This window comes from Aquarana catesbeiana, linkage group LG06 (assembly GCF_042186555.1).
Source record: "Aquarana catesbeiana isolate 2022-GZ linkage group LG06, ASM4218655v1, whole genome shotgun sequence".
In the NCBI taxonomy this organism is placed as follows: Eukaryota; Metazoa; Chordata; class Amphibia; order Anura; family Ranidae; genus Aquarana; species Aquarana catesbeiana.
The window spans coordinates 319,392,611-319,406,089 of NC_133329.1; positions in this window are offsets into that span (position 1 = coordinate 319,392,611).

Here is a 13,479-nt window from a genome sequence, read left to right on the forward strand (position 1 = left end):
GAAACGTTTGGCTCTCCTGCTCATTACGGGCCATCCGACCCCCGCGCCACTGCAAGTCTCCTTGTGGCTAGCATCCTTGTTACCCTCTGGTCAACCATTGTGGTGAGCTATATTACATGCCCCATTTGTTCACTAGTTCAGTTCAATCCTCCTTGTTTTTTCCTCCCCTCCTTCCCCCATCCTCCCCTTCCCTGTGCATTGTTTGTCCCTGTTCATCCTGTTCCCTACCCCCTTCTCTCTTTTCCCCTCTATCACCCCCTCCCCGGTGTTCCCTCCCATTCCCGCCCCCCCTTTTTTTCCCCCCTCCATGTTCAACTACCCTCACCCTCCTTTCCCCTCTCCCTTCCCCGTCCTTTCCTCCCTTCTCTCCCCCCTTTCCTTCCCCCCTTCCTTTTCCCTCCCCCCAGTTCCTACTCTCCTTCTCCTTTCTCCCTCCTGCTCTTTCCCCCTCCTGCCCCCCTTCAATATGTGTATGGCTAAATCCATCATATCCTTTTATCAGCTATCTTTGTGGCCCCTTACTCGTGTTATGCTTTTCATTTAGAGAGCTCTACATTATCCCCCTTGTCCGCCGCGGGGGAGAGTTCATTAGGCGGCCCGGTGCCGCGCACGATCACCCAATTATAGGGTAAGCCGAACCAGTAATTATGTTCCCTTTCTCTACATGCTGTTTTTATGATCACTACTTATAGTGTACTGTATTCTTTTGCTTGTATTGCATTATATTATTTGTTTTATAGATTGGTCCTCCTGAGGAAGCGATAATATCGCGAAACTAGTCGAGAACCAGACCAGTCTATACTTTGTAATTTACAGATATTCTTTGGGGAACCCTGAATTTCTGTTTTGCATTTTAATAAGTATACTATGTATTTCCTCTTTGTAATAAATTCCTTTTATAATAATTGTCTATCACTGTTTATGTGTACCGGTATAGTCCAGCCATTTTAGGGTGCGAACACTATGGGGCCAACATCAGCCACTGTCCCCTGTGTCCCACTCTCCTTTCCTTGTACATATTAATTTGGATGATGGTACGGTTTAAGTCCTATTACCCTTGACCACATGAGGCTACACTCACAATTTGTGCATATGATATGGTGAGGTTAATTTACTAAAGGAGTTGAGACGATTCACTCAATAAATGCAGTGAAGATTCATTTCAAATAGTGTTGTGAAAGACAAACTTCTGTTCACTATGAATACATATTCAGATGAAATAGGTAAATATGAATGTGCTTTCCCCCTTATTTGTTTTTTTAAAGTGAATATTTAAACAATTTATTGAGTGGAGATTTTAAACTCTTTAAGGGCTCCTTTATACCTGTGCTATTCTATTAAAAGTGGTCTGCGGTGGATCACTTTTCACAGAGCAGTGGAGGCATGGCTGACAGGCAGTCAGGAGGCAATACTGCTACCTCCCGATTGCCTGTTTTTTTGTTTTGTTTGTTTTTTACAGATGAACAAGCTTTTTAATGGGAATACCTCACCGCAACCACGAGCCTGGCGTTTTGCTCATGGTTGCGACTTGGTCCCATTCACTTGATTTCATTGGGGGGATCATTTTTGCCATGCTGCAAAGTAAAGCATCACGACCATGGCATACAGTATCTCACAAAAGTGAGCACGGCCCTCACATTTTTGTAAATATTTTATTATATCTTTTCATGTGACAACACTGAAGAAATTACACTTTGCTACAATGTAAAGTAGTGAGTGTACAGCTTGTATAACAGTGTAAATTTGCTATCTCCTCAAAATAACTCAGCACACAGCCATTAATGTCTAAACCGCTGGCAACAAAAGTAAGTGTACAAAAGAATGTCCAAAATGGGCCCAATTAGCCATTTTCCCTCCCCCGTGTCATGTGACTCGTTAGTGTTACAAGGTCTCAGGTGTGAATGGGAAGCAGGTGTGTTAATTTTGGTGTTATCGCTCTCACTCTCTCATACTTGTCAGTGGAAGTTCAACATGGCACCTCATGGCAAAAAACTCTCTGAGGATCTGAAAAAAAGAATTGTTGCTCTACATAAAGATGGCAAAGGCTATAAGAAGATTGCCAAGACCCTGAAACTGAGCTGCAGCACGGTGGCCAAGACTACACAGCGGTTTAACGGGACAGGTTTCAGTCAGAACAGGCCTTGCCATGGTTGACCAAAGAAGTTGAGTGCACGTACTCAGCATCATATCCAGAGGTTGTCTTTGGGAAATAGATGTATGAGTGCTGCCAGCATTGCTGCAGAGGTTGAAGGGGTGGGGAGGGGGTCAGCCTGTCAGCGCTTAGACCATACGCCACACCCTGCATCAAATTGGTCTGCATGGCTGTCATCCCTGAAGGAATCCTCTTCTAAAGATGATGCACAAGAAAGCCTGCAAACAGTTTGCTGAAGACAAGCAGACTAAGGACATGGATTACTGGAACCATGTCCTGTGGTCTGATAAGACCAAGATAAACTTATCTGGTTCAGATGGTGTTAACCGTTTGTAGCAGCAACCAGGTGAGGAGTACAAGGACAAGTGTGTCTTGCCTACAGTCAAGCATGGTGGTGGGAGTGTCATGGTCTAGGGCTGCATGAGTGCTTCTGGCACTGGGGAGCTACAGTTCATTGAGGGAACCATGAATGCCAACATGTACTGTGACATACTGAAGCAGAACATGATCCCCTCCCTTCGGAGATTGGGCCGCAGGGCAGTATTCCAACATGGTAACGACCCCAAACACACTTCCAAGACGACCACTGCCTTACCAAAGAAGCTGAGGGTAAAGGCGATGGACTGGCCAAGCATGTCTCCAGGCCTAAACCCTATTGAGCATCTGTGGGGCATCCTCAAATGGAAGGTGGAGGAGCGCAAGGTCTCTAACATCCACCAGCTTTGTGATGTCGTCATGGAGGAGTTGAAGAGGACTCCAGTGGCAACCTGTGAAGCTCTGGTGAACTCCATGGCCAAGAGGGTTAAGGCAGTGCTGGAAAATAATGGTGGCCACATAAAATATTGACACTTTGGGCTGAATTTGGAAATTTTTACTTAGGGGTGTACTCACTTTTGTTTCCAGCGGTTTAGAAATTAATAGCTGTGTGTTGAGTTATTTTGAGGGGACAGCAAATTTACACTGTTATACAAGCTGTACACTCACTACTTTACAATGTAGCAAAGTGTCATTTCTTCAGTGTTGTCACATGAAAAGATATAATAAAATATTTACAAAAATGTGAGGAATGTACCCACTTTTGTGAGATACTGTATATACATCCCTGTCTGGCTGCCTTTGCAGCTTTGGAAGGGGGTGTAAAAATATGATTCAACTACCTAGTTTTACTGCCCGCCAACTGCAAGTGTAAACTAAGCCTTAGTAAATCATTCCAATGTGCAGCATGTGTTCAGTTTTGTGGCTAAATTAGGCAAGCTTCTTACTGTATTAGCAGAGATAGGTGGATGCGAAGGATCAGTCCAACATAATAGTACTGGCCCAGGGGGCAGAGGCCTCCCTGCCCCCAAGTACAGTCCTGCCATGATTAGCAGACTGAAAAAAACAAATGAGATCCAGAACAAATGGTATTCATTTTTAAGAAGTATAACTCATATCAGGAAAAGGGTCCCATCAGTTCTTATCTGTTACTGGCCAAAAACTGCTGTCTAAGGCCTATGTTACACTGTCAGTGGCAGCAACTCACCAGTTATATGGCTATTGAAGGAAACAAAACTGTAGAAGCAGGTGAGTTGTCTCTTTAGTTATCCAGCTACCAGAGTCAGGGTTGTTAGGGTGGCATGGGCCTAAAGCCTTATCACATGGGCCGAATGTCGTGCAGCATTGGCCAAGTCAATAGAAACCGGCTGGCATTCAGCCCGTCTGCAGTTGGTCCGACAGAAGCCGGCTTCTGTCAAAGGGACATGACCGAAAAAGGTCTGCCGATCGGATCCTGATCGGCAGCCTCAGCCCATGGCTGACAGCGCTGACCGGAGTCTTCTGGTGGGGGGACCTTCCCCCTGTTAGTACACAATAGAACAGTAGGGGAGATCTCTGCACTAACGTCGGATAAGTAGTACAGCAGCTCCTCTTGAGCTGTCAGTTTTTTTTCATTCAGCCCTGCTGGGTTGAACCAAAAAAAAATTACTAGTGTGTACTAGGCTTAAAGCTCCTGCAGATGACCATCTGACATGATCAGTATCAGGTTACTACAGTCTAAATACAAGGGACTGCCCTGTGTTGTGAATAAATTGTAGTAGTACAGTTCAGTGCTAATGGAAATCACAGTATTTTACTTTGTGAGTCAATATATAAGGTGCAAAACAGTAATCAAACATCAGCAAGTCATTCTAGTCCTTAGTCATTTCAATTAAAATAAATACAAATTAAACATTTAACAATAATGGAGAAGTTTGGGGTTTAAAAAACAAAACATATATACAGACCTATATGCTTCAGCAGCTGTCCCACGTTAGCTCTAAGCCCAAAAACTGAGCGGTCACATTGCCACTTATCGCTCAGTTCTCAGCTACTCGGAGTGGAGAGCGGTGATTATCAGTCACTGCTCTCTGCTCTGCCCCTCCAGTGCTTACTAGAGCACCAGTAAGGGGAGGGGTGGGAGCAACTGGCTCTGGCTCTTAGCCTTGCACTGAGAGCCAGAGCCAGCTGTCAATCAGGCAACTGGGTAGATCCCACCAATAAGGTCAGGATCCTTTCGGAGCCTGAGGTGGCTCCACCCAGTCAACTAAAAGCAGGCTATAGCCTGCTGTCAGCTGATTCTGGGTCTCAGGAGAGTTTCTTGATACAATTCACACTTAAAAGTGCTTAGTCATAAGAAACCTTATTATTAAGCACTTTTGAGTGTTAAATATGTCAGGGCACCAGATGACCCTTGTTATTTGTGTGTCTTTAACACCATAAAACCCTTAAGATTACTGCAAGTAGTTTCACTGTATTTTGCTGTATCAGTAGGAGGAGGACTGAGGTCAGTTATCTCTGGTGGCAGCAGTACGTTTATTCATGTTCATATATCAGTAATTTCACATTTAAAGTTTAATACATGAAAACATACATAGGAAAGTGCATATAATAAGCACAGATGGCTGCAGCAATTACAGTCTGAACATAAAGAATTTTTCTATCATGCTCAGCAATAGATATGCCCAGTAATACTCAAATGTGTTTGTTGATACACCCATCACTAGTCAACCATGAGTTTAATGTCCAATAATTACAAGTAGGATGCTCAGTAACATGCCCACCTGTTCAATGCACCTTGAACAATGCCAAGCAGGTACTGTATAAGTAATCAGCTATTACTCTAAATAAAGCCAATTATTAATCTGTCTTTGGAAATGCCAACCGCAATTATTTTTAGCATTCCCAGTAAATTATAACTGAAATTTGAATTTGATTTTGTATTCAGAGATGATATAAAATTATATATCATTGTTCTTTCTCCAATGTTGGGTTATGCAAAATGTATACCTCCTAAGTCCCAGTTTTCATAAAAAGAATGGCAACTTGCTGATTTGCCAAGATCCACAAGCAAATTATCTCACCATGATGACACAGTAGTACAATCAAATATAATTTACTCTAGCATGATATAGCCACATATACATATACTTTTTTCTTTAGTAAAAGGACAACCATATTCTCATGAGTTCCAATTCAGTTTAGTAATAAGCTGTGCAGCAACATAGATCCTAGATCCTATGGGAGTACATCATTGAAACTTGGCCTTATAGACTTAAAAGAAACATTGTTTAAGACCTAACACGATAGTGTTTTATGAGAAAAATTCAGTGCCCTAATGTGGAGCTGAAATTAAACATTTCACTTTTCAAATGGTTCTCCCATTCCTCCCCTCAGTAGCTACAGCAAATAAATATGCAGGCCTCTGATCAGAGCTTTTAAAGTTGCAGTCCTGAGGCTTAGTTGTCTTATTCTCTATTCTTTCCCAGATCCTACTGGATAAAACTTTGTGGAGGTGGCAGCCTGTTGCATTTTCCTCACTTTCTTCCTTGTTGACAATGGCTAAAAAAATTCTGTTTTTTTTTGTTTTTTTAATCTGGTAGCTGTGGTTGCCAGAACAATTCTGTAAAAAATACAGTAAAACTGTAAACAACTTTATGATTATAAACGGTACGTTTTACAGTTCAAAACTGTTGTAATTTATAAAAAGAAATACATTTAAAACCTGTACATTTGTATACAAATAAATGGATGAAGCTACCCAATGGGGACTCAGGCAGCAATAAAAAAAAATTTAAAATTTAAAATTTAACAGACAGTTTTGCCCTACCAAACTCTATTCAAAACATGGGCAAATGTGCAAATATATTTCCCTAGCAATGGGAACCATATCTAGTATGAGTGCTATAAAGAGGACAGAGAATATTGGTATAAATGCAGGAAAAGTAAACAAAAATCAGGGGTTATGGTAGAATGTGACCATTATATAATATACAAACAGTGGTGTATTATAATAAGGGCAGAGTGGGCAGCTGTCCCTGGCTCCAGACTAAGGAGGGGCCCACGTGAATGCTAATAAAACGTTTCCAGTTCAGTGCTGTTTATAGTAAGTCAGTTTCAGCATTGCAAGTGTTTGGACTTTTTTCAGAAGGAGGTCAGCAGTAGTAGACTTGTTATTATTTTTATTAAAGGATTTCTTTTAGATAATTAATTGACTATACACAATGCCTCCTCCCTGTACCTGAAAGCATTGTATAATTTGCCAATGAGTAAAACAGTGCATAAGATCCAATTTAAGATTCCAAATGGTGTTCCAAATGCTGCAGAAATGCTTTTTCAAACACATTTCCGAGCTAACACACAAATGTCTGTATACACAAGCCATTATCAACCAGGGTTCACTCAGAGGATGCCAGGAGTTCCTTGAAATGTAATTTATAAACCTCCTATTTGATGGTGCCTGCTAGCTCCTGATCCAAGGTCACTTGGCAGAGCCAACTGCATGATACTAATGATCTTCTTAGCTATCTGTAAGGGCATAATTTTGACTGCCACTATAAGTGGAACATTCTTATCACTGGCCGCCAATGTAAGGATAATCATTCTGGGGCTAGTATACACCCTTCGGCAATATCCCATTACATTTTTTGTATACCCTTAAACCAAAATCAGCTTAGGGCCCAAAGTACAGTCAATCCACTGCTGTATGAAGAACTAAGCCCACTTTTCAGAATCTGATTTAAGACTATGCCCACAATAGTAAACACTTGCAGCATATACGCAAAAAAAAACTGTACTGGGCAGGATTGCTGACTATACCAAAATGGCAATAATAAGTCAAAATTAATGTGTCATCAGGCAGTTAAGCCTAGTACACACGAGCCAAATGTCGGCATTGGCCAGTTTTTATTAAGCTGATGCTACCCGTGTGTACATCAGCCAGCTTTTTGGCCGGCTTCTGTCGAAGGGTTATGACCAAAAAAGGTCTGCCGACCAGCTCCCAGTCAGCGCTCTCAGCCAATAGCTGAGAGCGCTGACTGGAGTGTTCTGGCCGGGGGGCTGTCCCCCTGTCAAAACATAATAGAACAGCAGGCGAGATTGCTGTATTAACATCGGATTGTTAGTACAGCGGCTCTGACCTATGCTGTTAGTTCTTTTTCATTCAACCCACTGGGTTAAACGAAAAAAAAAAAAAAAAACTAGTAGTGTTTACGATGCTTTAGACTGAGACTTTTGTGGAAGCAGTTATGTATTGGCAACCTTAGAGTATTCACAGGTTGTGTGACACATTTGTTTCAGCATAAGTTTACTTTAAAGCTGTTGTCCAGGAACTCAGCTTAATCTAGAGTTGAAGCTCATAAAGTATCTCACAAAAATGAGTACACCCCTCACATTTTTGTAAATATTTCATTATATCTTTTCATGTGACAACACGGAAGAAATTATACTTTGCTACAATGTAAAGTATTGCGTATACAGTGTATAACAGTGTAAATTTGCTGTCCCCTCAAAATAACTCAACATGCAGCCATTAATGTCTAAACCGCTGGAAACAAAAGTGAGTACACCCCTAAGTGAAAATGTGTTGTCACATGAAAAGATATAATAAAATATTTTACAAAAATGTCAGGGGTGTACTCACTTTTGTAAGTTATTGTATATGGGAGCTATTTACAAGTCAAGAGATTTGCATTTCTGATCATCCATTTACATAGCTCTGATAGATAGCACAGGCAAGCTAGTGGCTAGAGATGTAAAATTTCCAGAAATGTTGAAGCCATGAGAAAAAAACATTTTTTCCCTGTTTTTTTTCCAGAAAAAATGGAAATTTTGGAAAAATGTAAAAAAAAAAATTCAATGTGGAGTAGTTTTACAAACTGAAAGTGATTTGGTTACACTGGGAAGGTGAAATGCAGTGTATATACAGGTGATAAGATTTGAAACAAGAGAATCTGGATGCCGCACACTGGATAAAGTTGAAAATTCTTCTTTATTATAAAATCAGGATCATCAAAAATACAGGACAATCAGGCAGATGGTACAGACACAGCTGACGCGTTTCGCACTCTATTTTGAGTGCTTACTCATAGCTACCTGAGCGGTGAATCACCTTCCCTGTTTTGTCTGCATCAAAGGATATATACAGGTGATACTCGAAAAATTTGAATATCGTGCAAAAGTTCATTTATTTCACGAATGCAACTTAAAAGGTGAAACTAATATATGAGATAGACTTATTACATGCAAAGCAAGATAGTTCAAGCCGTGATTTGTCATAATTGTGATTATTATGGCTTACAGCTCATGAAAACCCCAAATCCACAATCTCAGAAAATTAGAATATTAAATGCAATCAATAAAACAAGGATTGTACGTAGAACAATATCGGACCTCTGAAAAGTATAAGCATGCATATGTACTCAGTACTTGGTTTGGGCCCTTTTTGCAGCAATTACTGCCTCAATGCGGCGTGGCATGGAAGCTATCAGCCTGTGGTACTGCTGAGGTGTTATGAAAGACCAGGATGCTTCAATAGCGGCCTTCAGCTCTTCTGCATTGTTCGGTCTCATGTCTCTCATCTTTCTCTTGGCAATGCCCCATAGATTCTCTATGGGGTTCAGGTCTGGTGAGTTTGCTGGCCAATCAAGCATAGTAATCCCATGGTCATTGAACCAGGTTTTGGTGCTTTTGGTAGTGTGGGCAGGTGCCAAGTTCTGCTGGAAAATGAAGTCAGCAATCCCATAGAGCTTGTCTGTGGAAGGAAGCATGAAGTGCTCCAAAATCTCCTGATAGACGGCTGTGTTGACCCTGGACTTAATGAAGCACAGTGGACCAACACCAGCAGATGACATGGCTCCCCAAATCAACACAGACTGTGGAAACTTCACACTGGACTTCAAGCATTTTGCAGTGTGTTCCTCTCCATTCTTCCTCTATGCTCTGGGTCCTTGGTTTCCAAATGAGATTCAAAATTTGCTCGCATCAGAAAAGAGGACTTTGGACCACTGAGCAACAGACCAGGTCTGTTTTTCTTTAGCCAGGTAAGACGCTTCTGACATTGCTTATTGTTCAGGAGTGGCTTGACAAGAGGAATATGACATTTGAAGCCCATGTCCAGGATCCGTCTGTGTGTGGTGGCTCTTGATGTATTGACTCCAGCCTCAGTACACTCTTTGTGAAAGTCCCCAACACTTTTAAATGGCCTTTTCCTGACAATCCTCTCCAGGCTGCGGTCATCCCTGCTGCTTGTGCACATTTTTCTTCCACACTTTTCCCTTCCACATAGCTTTGTATTAATGTGCTTTGATACAGCACTTTTGGAACATCCAACTTCTTTTGCAATCACCTTTTGAGGCTTTCCCTCCTTATGGAGGGTGTCAATGATGGTTTTCTGCACAACTGTAAGGTCAGCAGTCTTTCCCATGATTGTGATTCCTACTGAACCAGACTGAGAGACGATTTAAAGGCTCAGGAACCCTTTGCAGGTGTTATGGCTTAATTAGCTGATTAGAGTGGGACACTTTGAGCCTAGAATATTGCACCTTTTCACAATATTTTAATTTTCTGAGATTGTGGATTTGGGGTTTTCATGAGCTGTGAGCCATAATCATCACAATTATGAAAATCACAGCTTGAATTATCTTGCTTTGCATGTAATGAGTCTTTCTCGTATATCAGTTTCACCTTTTAAGTTGTTACCTGTTTAAGTTTCACCTTTTAAGTCATCACAATTATGACAAATCACAGCTTGAATTATCTTGCTTTGCATGTAATGAGTCTTTCTCGTATATCAGTTTCACCTTTTAAGTTGCATTAGTGAAATAAATGAACTTTTGCACGATATTCTAATTTTTTGAGTATTACCTGTAAAAGTATTATGCTTGAAATAAAAGTACAGCTTATTCAGTGAATAAACTAAACTTGCTTTATAAAATTGTATTTTTTTATTACAAATGGAATAACAAGGACTGTATATGTTAAGGACATTTCAACTATACATGAGAACAGGTGAGTTCTCATGTATAATAATGTATAAGCTTCCTGCCAATATGCATTTTCAGTTATTGACAATTCTGATCCAGAAGCATATATTGCTCTATGAAGAGCGTGATCAATTTTCTCCTGATTTGCAGGTGTCATTTTATCTATAAATGAAGGGATTGTGTATGTTTGAGAGGACGTGATTTGCAATAACTTCTTACTTGAAGGTGCTACTGGACTTTGTGATGATCCAGAAGCAGCAGAAAAGTGTTTCTGGAATGAGAACTCTGGAGGAAAAAGCTACTTGCACTTTTATTCTGGTCCTCATCATTTCATTCCATAAAGTATTTTGTAATGTCTTTAGGACCCCTCTAGTACCAGGATATGTTTTGCCATCCTCGGAGCATTTGGAAAAGAATATTTCTTCTCACAATATTTGCAAATTTCAGCTTTTCTCTCAGCAGAAATTGCACCGTGGAAATGTTTCCAAATTCTAGATGTTGGTCTCACCATTTTACACTGGTAAAATGGTGTGAGGAGGAAAAAAAAAACTATTTACTGACCAGACTATAGGCAAACATTATACTGTGATGGTGGAGAAGATTAATAGGAATAATTTAAAGGTTAAAAAAGATAAACTAATTTATCTGACACATTTAACCTCTTACCTGTCAATTAAGGCCCGAGAGGTCAGAAACTATCATCTACTCTATACCAACAAACACCCAACTGTAGGAGGTACAAGATGGAACCCACAAGCAAACTAAACTGGAGCCTTCCCCTGCAGTGTCCCTTAGTGGAAGAAATGGATATTTCTCTTGTTTGGGAACTGCTTTGAGAAGTACAGTGTTACTTGAACTGTATTCCAGGAGTTGCTTGTCTTCAGCTGAGAGAACTTGCAATAATTTAAGACTTTACATAAAGCCTCAGAAATCTTTAATTAAGGTCTTCATGTTATATAGTTTGAATACCATGTCATAAATATATTACTTATCATTGTAAAAGAGGAAACTGTTATACTTACCTGACGGTAATTTTCCTTTCCTGATGCAAAGCATGGCAGCATATATACGTATGGGTAGGCTCCGCCCCCTGCCCTATTCCAGGACCGGTTATATTATATAAGTAAGTCTCCTCCCTGCAGGCAGCATTCTCTTAACTTACTATCACTGCAAAGCCCTTTCGGGAGGGACCTAAATGCTGTCATGCTTTGCATCAGGAAAGGAAAATTACCATCAGGTAAGTGTAAAAATTTCCTCTTTTTTGATATCTCTAGATCCTTCTAGACCTATTAGCCATACAAAATACTTCTTCAGTGTTACTGGCCATATTGAGGATGTCTTATCCCTCAGAATGAAGAGTGAGACAACGTGTCCCACACTAATTGGAAGACCCCAGGGGGGAAAGAACAATCTGCCCAGGTCTTTTGGACTTGGTTTGCCAATATATGCAACAGTTACTGGATCCCAGAGAGTGAGGACACGGCCGAGCCTCATCTATCCTTTAATGCCGCCTCTAGGCTTACTTGTATACAATTCAATCCTTACAGCAGGGAACAGAGGATTCCATCCTTTAAATTCTGTAGGGTTTCCTATGATCTAATGTATTGGAGATTTGGAGTAGGCACCCTGACCCCTATAGGATTTCAAAACACTAAAGGTGAGACCTTTAGGTGAGCCTTCACTTCTTGGTCTCCAGCATCTAGATATAACTTGTCTGAATTTGGAAGATACCGTTGGCCACACTGTATGAGGTGTTGGATCCCAAGAAGGAGAATAGGAGGTTCTCGGATCTGAGACTGTACCCGTGGATATCATGGCCTGCAGGCCACCAGGCAATTATTGTCCATCACCACTGAACGACTGCAGATCCTGATAAGGATCCTGGAGACTATTAGGTTTGTTCAATATACATATTGGCTAATCTGCAGCCCCAGCTGGATGTCAGTAGTTTTACTGCTTCCACCTCTGGGAAGCCACCAAGGTTACTGTCAGATCAATATTCTGATAGCCTTATTTGTTGCCGATCCCTTGAACGGCTTGTTGGTTTGGAGACAATCCTTTGACAATGGCTTTGTACCTTACGCTGTCTGGCAGGAAGTTCTAGGAAACCCGAACCTAATGGGCTGGCAGACCTGACTGGGAGATACCTCTGACAGAAGTTGACTAGTCTTGCATTCCTTCTCGACAGCGAAGATAGGACTTCCCCATTTTGCTGAGTCTTTGCAGCATAGCTGAGGCTCTCTTTGTTGCATTTTCAGAAGGATTTCAGTCTGCGAGCACTGCATCTCTGACTTTGGACACCTTGTCCTCCATTGGCATGAATACCCAACAAGCAATAGATTGCAATGATTGGTATGCCTAGCAGCTGATAAGCTGAAAGATTATGTAGGAGCTGCAAAGTTGTTCATTTTCCCACTGGCCATCCCAGACCCTTGGAGCTACCCTTACCTTTGACACTTCGGGTTCCATTCTGTGTAACAGCACAGACTCGATCCCCTTAACACAGATGTGGTGTGGTATGCAGCTGACATCAAAGAATAATCCCACAATGTGTACAATAACAATAATATACCTTTGTTGTTACCTGGGCATCCGATGCTCCACCTGCTGAAAAAGGAACAACACTCCACGCCAATTGTACTTAACCAGGAACATATTTTTACTTATAATTGGTAGAAAATGGTAATTATAACATTTGCACTGTCACACAAACGTAATGTAACAGTGAGGAAAACAAAGGGGTTCTTTATAACAGGTTGTACACAAACAGATGTAGTAACTGATCCCTGGATGTGTGCCTCTGAGTGGGACTAAGGTCAGAGTGAAATCACCTTCACTCTGAGCACCTTCCCTCTCTCTGAGCCCACGCTAATAACTATAACAGGACAAATGTTATGTTATAATGAACAACGCAATTCCTAGGGAGCTCCCCCTGCTTTGCAAAGCTGTCTCTCTGAAAGACAATAGAAAGCCTTGCAATAATAGAGGTAGTTCTTTTCTTTCGTCCTCTTCTGTCTTCTGCTAGCTATGTGTAGGTTAAATTGTAATCCA